This window comes from Pelodiscus sinensis, chromosome 21 (genome assembly GCF_052426305.1).
Source record: "Pelodiscus sinensis isolate ZL-2025 chromosome 21, ASM5242630v1, whole genome shotgun sequence".
In the NCBI taxonomy this organism is placed as follows: domain Eukaryota; kingdom Metazoa; phylum Chordata; order Testudines; family Trionychidae; genus Pelodiscus; species Pelodiscus sinensis.
The window spans coordinates 8,292,375-8,300,968 of record NC_143072.1 but is presented as its reverse complement, the minus strand read 5'-3'; positions in this window follow the sequence as shown (position 1 = coordinate 8,300,968).

The window sequence follows — 8,594 nt, the reverse complement described above, 5'->3', positions numbered from 1 at the left end:
TGCCCTTGGGACGGAAGAATCCCAAGCATTGGTACAGGCTGGGGACCTACTGGCTAAGTAGAAGCTCTGCAGAAAAGGACCTGGGGGTTACAGTGGATGAGAAGCTGGATAACTGTGCCCTTGTAGGCTGTAATCTAGACGACTAATAACATATGAAGGTGCATTAGGAGGAGCACTGCCAGCAGATCTAGCGAAGTGATTATTCTCCTTTATAATCACTGGGGAGGCCACATCTGGAGTATTATGTCCAGTTCTGGGCCCTCCCTCCCCCCATTACAGAAAGGATGCAGATGCATGGGAGAAGGTCCAATGGAGGGCAATGAAAATGATTAGGGGGCTGGAGCACATGACCTGTGAAGAGCAGCTGAGGGATTTGGGCTTCTTTAGTCTGCAGAAGAGAAGAGTGAGGGGGGATTTGATAGCAGCCTTCAACTACCTGGAGGGAGGTTCCAAAGAGGATGGAGAGAGACCGTTCTCAGTAGTGTCAGATTGCAGACCTAGGGACAATCGTTTCAAGTTACAGTGGGGGAGGTCTAGGTTGGATATTAGGAAAAACTATTTCACTAGGAGGGTGGGGAAGCTGCAAATGAAGCCCGGAATTTAAATATCCCAGGCTTCATTTGCATCTTCCCGGGCGCCGCCATTTTTAAATGTCCCTTAGTCCGAACTCCGTGCCCGTGGCTACATGCAGGATGGAGTAGATAGTTCGAATTAGGATCTCTAATTCGAACTACCGGTACACCTCGTTCCACAGGCACAGAGTTCGGACTAAGGGACATTTAAAAATGGCGGCACCCGGGAAGATGCAAATGAAGCCTGGGATATTTAAATCCCGGGCTTCATTTGCAACTCGAATGCCTACATTAGCCTCCCTAGTTCGAACTAGGGGGCTAGTGTAGACATACCCAAAGAGAGAGTGAGAGGCAGGAGGGGGAGAAGAGAAAGAGACAAGGAGAGAGAGGCAGGAGGTGGAGGAGAGCTGAGAGAGAGGGGAGGCAGGAGGGGAGAGAGAGAGAGAGAGACGGACATAGAGGAGAGACCTGAAAAATCCCATTCTATGACGGGCTCTTGGCTAGTCTTTTAAGAAATGTAATCTGAGATCCAGACAAAATGTACGTGACAGTAAATTTCTCTTCATTATGTTCTCTGCCAGTATGCCTTAAAACATAGGATTGAGAGCGCTTAAACCAGGGGTGAGCAACCTAAACCTGAGAAGGAGCCAGAATTTATCAATGCACATGGCCAAAAAGCAACAGTTCTATGTCACCAGCCCTGCTCATCTCCCCACCACCACTCTCAGCAAATCCTGCCCCTGGGCAGCCCCACCGGTCAGTGCCTCCTTCTCCTTTGCCTCCTGCCCACTGGGATCAGCTCTCTCAGTGGAAGATGCTGGAGGGGGAAGCATGGTTGTGACAGACTCAGTGAAGAGTGTAGGAAGTGGCAGGAGCCTAGAGGGAAAGGGTGGAGGGGGACAGAACCTAGGGCAGAGCTGGGGGTTGAACAGTGAGCACCCTACAGCCCAGTGGAAAGTTGGCACCTGTAGCTCTAGCCCTGGATTTGGTACCTATTCAAGGAGCCGCATATTAACTTCTGAAGAGCTGCATGTGGCTCTGGAGCTGCAGGTTGGCCACTCCTGGGTTAAGCTGTTGGCATTGCTAATAGACTGCTATATGTTAATGGCATGCCCATGTCCTGAATACTGTTTGCATTCAGAAAAGGTATATTGGAATTGGAAAAGAAAATGGCAACAGAGACTGGGATATGGAATTGGACAGATTAATAAAACAGGTCTTTTCATCTTGGAAAAGAGAAAAGTGGGCTATGACAGAGGGCTATAAATTCATGACTGGTCTGGAGAAAGTAAATAACTTACTCAGAACACAAGAAACAGGCATCACCAAATGAAATTAATAGTCAGTTGATTTACAACTATATTTTTAAATATAGTTAACCGGTGAAGCTCTTTGTTAGAGACACAGCCAGACTGACTTAATTAGTTTCATTAATACTGGTCCTGCAATTGACAGGTAACTTCTTTTGCTATTATATATACCCTGCATTCTGTAATTTCCACCTCAATTCATCTGATGACATGGGTTTTACCCATTAAAGCTAAGACATTTATTAGGTGCCACATTTTTAATTGTACATTTTTAGCTGTTAATGATTATGTTTATATAGCATTTCATGCCAAATAATTCTAAACTATTTTATGCATTTAAACTAACAAAAACATACCTAGTGGATAGCTGCTCTGATGTACATGAACTTGGATGTTAAATGCAGCAACTATAGTTAACTAGCCAATTAGCCCGTCATAAAACGGGATTTTCAGATCTCTCCTCCACGTCCTATTCCCTTTCTATCTCAGTCTTCTCTGCTGAGCCTCCGGTCTCTCGCTCGTCTCTCTCTCTCTCTCCCCTCCTACTACTGCCTCTCCCCCCCAGCTCTCCTCCGTCTCCTGCCTCTCTCTCCATCTCTCTTTCTCTTCTCCCCCTCCTGCCTCTTAGGCTACGTCTAGACTACATGCCTCTGGCGACAGAGGCATGTAGATGAGGCTACCAGGCATACGAAAATGAAGCGGCGATTTAAATAATCGCCGCTTCATTTAAATTTACATGGCTGCCGCACTGAGCTGATCAGCTGTTTGTTGGCTCAGCGTGGTAGTCTGGACAGGCGGGTGTCGACATCAAAGGCATTTGTCGACCACCCAGGTAAACCTCATCCCAGGAGGCGTACCTGGGTGGTCGACAAACGCCTTTGATGTCGACACCCGCGCGTCCAGACTACCGCGCTGAGCCGACAAACAGCTGATCAGCTCAGCACGGCGGCCATGTAAATTTAAATGAAGCGGCGATTATTTAAATCGCCGCTTCATTTTCCTATGCCTGGTAGCCTCATCTACATGCCTCTGTCTCCAGAGGCATGTAGTCTAGACGTAGCCTTACTCTCTTTCTCTTCTCCTCCCCCTCCTGCCTCTAACTCTCTCTTTCTTTTCTCCTCCTCCTCCTGCATGGGGAGTGCGGAGCCCAAATGGCTGTTTGTGCCACTTGCTCCCACACGGCAGCCTAGCTCAGTGGCTGCCTATGAGCTCCAGCTGCCGCCCTGCATTGTTTCCCTTCATCCCAGCACTGATCCTACAGCCTCCCAGTTGTCCTCCACCTCCCCCTTCCCCTCGTTCCCATGCCCTCCCCCAGGCCAGGGTCTGTTCACAGCCAGGTGGTGGGGCCTGGAACCGCTGTTACGCCACACATCACTGCCCCGCCCCCCTTTGCCTCCCGCCATGGTGCTCAGCTGACTTCTGCACCGCTCAGCCGGGCTGCCGCGGGGTGCAAGCGGAGCAAGCGGATGTTTGGGCTCCCCCGCCATGGCCCGGCTGAGCGGCGCAGAAGTGAGCTGAGTGCCACGGTGGAAGGTGAAGGGGGGCGGGGCAGTGACGTTCATGGCCAGGGGGCGGGGCCTGGAGCCGCTGTCACGCTGCATGTCACCGTCCCGCCCCCCTTCGCATCCCGCCGTGGCGCTCGGCTGACTTCTGGGCCGCTCAGCCGGGCTGCCACGCAGGATCAAGCAACACAAGTGGCCATTTGGGCTCCGCGCTCCCCATGCAGCACGAGGGTGCTACGTGGGGAGCGCGGACCCCAAACAGCCACTTGCGTTGCTTGCTCCCATGTGGCAGCCTGGCTGAACGGCGCAGAAGTCAGCTGAGCGCCATAGCAGAAGGCAACAGTGCCACCCAGAGGGAACAGCTAGCATTTCAGTGTTACAGAGTCAGATATTGAGCTACTATATATATATATATATATATATATATATATATCGCCAGAATATTGCAAAAAACTATTGTTACTCATGAAAAGAAGGTTGCGGCTAATATAAGAAGATTTCGTTCCATAAAAGATAAATAGTTTGGTATCTGAAAATAAAAAAGACCATTTTCAAGACAAAGCTGGTTTTATTGTCTACTTTAATAACAGACTGTTAAGACCCAGGAATTACAAAGCAGCATTTCTCTATTCTCTCAGTAGGGGGTGCTATGTGTTTTCTCTGGCCCTAATAAGCTATCAGAAATGATTAATTTGACTTCCATATTTAATACAGCAAATTAACAATTGTGAAAGAAATTTGCCTCCTTGATATGCATCTATAAATGTATCTTTCAATACAGATTTTAAAAAAAAATAAGATTAGATTCCATTTGACCAATTGAAATGAGAGATGTTAAAATGTATTTAATAAAGTAGACATTTAACTGCTGACAATTTCAGCGGTTACACATGAGGGGCAGTGGAGCTGGTGCGTGTATGGAACTCCTCACCCACGCTGGTTCCCATCTGCCCCCTGCCCTGCTGCCTCTGATACACAGACAGCAGCGTGGGGGTGGGGGAGGAGGAGGAAGCTCACTGGGACCTGGGTACCTGCTTCTAACTCTGGAGTTTAACTGATGAACCCAGGCTCATCAGTTAACCTTGTACATGGTTACACTTTCACATCCCTAATTCAAATTGAGCTACATGCCCTAAATGGCCATTACATATATATATACAAAAATACTTCAATTTGTTTCTCTCATCCACGATAAAGGGATAGAGTTAGGCTGAACAGAGAAAAATTCTGTGGTGAGCCCAAAATAAATATTAGAAGGAAAGAGTGAAGATATTGTCAAACTTTAAAGTTTAAGTCAATTGATGAGGAAATAAATTAGTGCACATACAGAACTCCTTTAAACAACCAGTCTTAAAATACTTTGCCAGACAAGATGTGATGACAAATCCTCTCTCTTTATTTTTAGCAGTATAATTTACATTTCAATACTTCATGAACAAAATGTTCTAAAGCAAACATGTTTTCAGATCCCCCTCTCTCAAGACAGACTAGTAATGATAAAGGGATGGTGTCATATCTGGCAGGCTCAAAACTCAAGCTCTGTTGTAAATTTGTTTGCAAACCGCATATTAGTCTGAAAAAGTGGGCTGTGCCCATGAAAGCTCATGATACCACCTGCATGTTTTGTTAGTCTATAAAGAGCTACCAGACCATTTGTTGTTTTTTAAGTTTATCCCATATTAGTCTGTCATTGCTTTTCTTCTCCTCAAGAAAAGCTGCGTCAATGGTCCTTTTCCACAAAGAAAAACCCAAGCGAAGTGGTCCCCAGCAAGCCTCTATTGAAAACCCAGGGTGCAAATGCATGTAAAATGTAGAGAAAAATATTCTCAGTGAGGAAATAGGGGGTAACTTTAAATAAAGAAAATATTTTCAAAATGATGACCAATGCATTGACAGAGTTCCTTCAAATATTCAAGTGAGACATTTATAATAAGCAGTGACAACTGTAGTACAAAGATCCTTCCACTCAGTAGTCACACAACCACCAAGGCGACTTCCTCTAGGTGGGGAGAAAAAAAAGTGTAAATGATAACAGAATCTTAGAACACTAAACCTGGAAGGAACCTCTAGAGATCATCAAATCCAGTCCCCTGCACTCACAGCAGGACCAAACACCATTTAAACCATCCCTGAGAGGGGTTTGTCTGACCTGCTCTTAAAAATCTTCACTGATGGAGATTCCACAAAATCCTTAGGCAATTTATTTCTGTGCTTACCCATCTTGACAGTTAGGAAGCTTTTCCTAATGTCCATCCTAAACCTCTGTTGCTACAATGTAAACCCATTGCTTCTTGTCCTATCCTCAATAGGGATGTTAAATTTAGTTTAGTCAACTAATCGACTAGTTGATGGAATTTCCATCAACTAACTGGATGATAATTAAAGCGGAGGAGCCGCAGCGGGATTTGCTCCCGCCCCAGGAGCCAACCCCCCTCTGCAGCTCTGCCTTTTAAATGTATTAAGAGCCTTAATACATTTAAAAGACTGTTTTGCAGTGGGGGGGGACCAGGCGTAAGCCAGGAAACAGCTGTCCCAGGACAGCTGATTCCTGGCTTGTGCCAGGTCTTCCCCGCTGCACGCCAGCCTTTTAAATGTACAAGAGCCTGCTGGCTCTTAATACATTTAAAAGACTAAAGTGCAGCTCTGGGGACCTGGTACAAGCCAGGTCAGCTGATTCCTGGCTCATGCTGGGTCCCCACTGCTGCACTTCGACTTTTTAAATATATCAAGAGCTGGTAGGCTCTTAATACATTTAAAAAGCAGAGATTCAGTGTCTGAGACAGGGCATGAGCAGGAATCAGCTGATTCCCGGCTCGCACTAAGACCCCGCTACCACTCTGTCTCCCCTGCCCCCTGTGCAGACGGTGCTGGAGGGAACAGGCTTTTCAACTGGCTCCCCCCAGCACCGGCTCCTGCTCCCCTCCCTCCACTGCCTCTGATAGAGGCAGCAAGGAGGGGAAGAAGCGACTACTCGAAGGAATAGTCAACAGTCCAATAAGCATATGCTTATCAGGTATCTAGTCACTTACATCTCAAAACCAGAGGATAAGAATAGTTTTTCATCCTCCTCCTTGTAACAACTATTTAGGTATTTGAATGTTCTGTCAGGCTTCTCTTTACCAGACTAAACAAACCCAATTCTTTCAATCTTCCCTCACAGGCCTCATGTTTTTTAGACCTTTCATCATTCTTGTTGCTCTTTTCTGTATCTTCTCCAATTTGTCCAATGTTTCCTGAAATATGGCACCTAGGACTGGACAGAATAGTCCAACTGAGGCTTAATCAGCACAGAGCAGAGTGGAAGAATGACTTCTTCCATCTTGCTCACAACATTCCTGCTAATACATCCCAGAATCATGGTCTGTTTGGGTATGTCTACACTACAATGTTAGTTCGAACTAACAGACATTAGTTTGAACTAACATTCATAGGCGCTACACAGGCGCTCCGCTAGTTCGAATTTGAATCGAACTAGCGGAGCGCTTAGTTCGAACTAGGAAAACCTCATTTTACGAGGATTAAGCCTAGTTCGAACTTACTAGTTCGAATTAAGGGGTGTGTAGCCCCTTAATTCGAACTAGTGGGAGGCTAGCCCTCCCCAGGTTTCCCTGGTGGCCACTCTGGCCAACACCAGGGAAACTCTATTGCCCCCCTCCCGGCCCCGGACCCCTTAAAGGGGCACGGGCTGGCTACGGTGCCCGTGCCAGGTGCAAGCCTGCCAGCACCCAGCCAGCAGACCCTGCACCTGACATGGCACAGAGCCACCCACCCAATGTCCCCCAGCCCACCTCCTCTTCCCAGGACTAGGCTGGCGGCTCCCGGGAGCTTGCCCGGGACTGCAAGAGGCGGGCACCTTCCTGGGCTAGTGCGGACATCGTGGACCTCGTCCACGATCTCCGCACTAGGCACAGGAAAGTGGCCGGCTAGGGCAGGAGTGCTGCCAGCCTGGCCACCCAGGAGCAGGTGTGCATGATAATCAAGGGGGTCCACTGAGACCCCCGACCCTGAGCCCTGAGCTTACAATGGCCGTACTGGGTCAGACCAAAGGTCCATCTAGCCCAGTAGCCTGTCTGCCGACAGCGGCCAACCCTAGGAACCCTGGAGGGGATGGACCGAAGACAGTGACCAAGCCATTTGTCTCGTGCCATCCCTCTCCAGTCTTCCACAAACTTTGGGCAGGGACACCACTCCTACCCCCTGGCTAAGACTACTCCATGGACCCAACCTCCATGACTTGATCTCACTTCCCTTTAAACTCTGTTCTAGCTGTAGCCTTCACAGCCTCCTGCAGCAAGGAGTTCCACAGGTTAACTATTTGCTTTCTGAAGAACAACAACTTTCTCTTACTAGTTTCAAGCCTGCTACCCATTCCTTTCCTTTGGTGTCCTCTAGTCCTTCTTTATGGGAACTCAAGAAGAACTTTTCTGAATGCACCCTCTCCACCCAACCACTGCTTTTAGAGACCTCTATCCTGTCCCCGCTCCATCTCCTCTTTTCTAAGCTGAACAGTCCCAGTCTCTGTAGCCTTTCTTCATCTGGGACCTGTTCCCAAGCCCTGATCATGTTAGTTGCCCTCCCCTCTCCCAGCCTTTCTCTTCCCCTCTCCCACCTCCTTTTCCCAGTCTCCCCCAGTTTTGTTCAATAAAGACAGAGTCAATGTTGGAAGAAACGTTATCTTTATTTTGTACATCAGGAAGGGGGGCTAGGGAGGGGTAAGTGGAAGGAGGTGAGGGAGGAATGGGGTACGAGCCCCCGATGGGGAGGACTGGGCTGGCTCTGCTGGCTTCTGGGGGTGGAAGCTCTCCTGCAGCCCCCCAATTGCCCCCTCTCCCCAGATGGCAGCCTGCGGCAAGTGCAGCCGGGCTGATGGCCGAGTGCTGTGATGTGCCCAGTGTGGGCACTCCGGGCACTCCAAGCCAGGACTGGTTTTCAAGCAGGGCACCCCTGAGAACTGTCTGTCTGGGGTGGGGGTCGGGTCCCTTTAAGCGCAGCCCTCGGCTAGCCTGAGACAGCAGCTCCACGCTCTAAGTCCTCCTCTGATGCCCTGCCGGCACTGCTTCCGGCCATCCTTAAGCCCTGTTCAGGGTCCACTCAATGTGGACATGCTAGTTCGAATTAGCAAAACGCTAATTCGAACTAGTTTTTAGTTCTAGATGCGTTAGTTCGAATTAGCTTAGTTCGAATTAACTAATTCGAACTAAGTTAGTTCG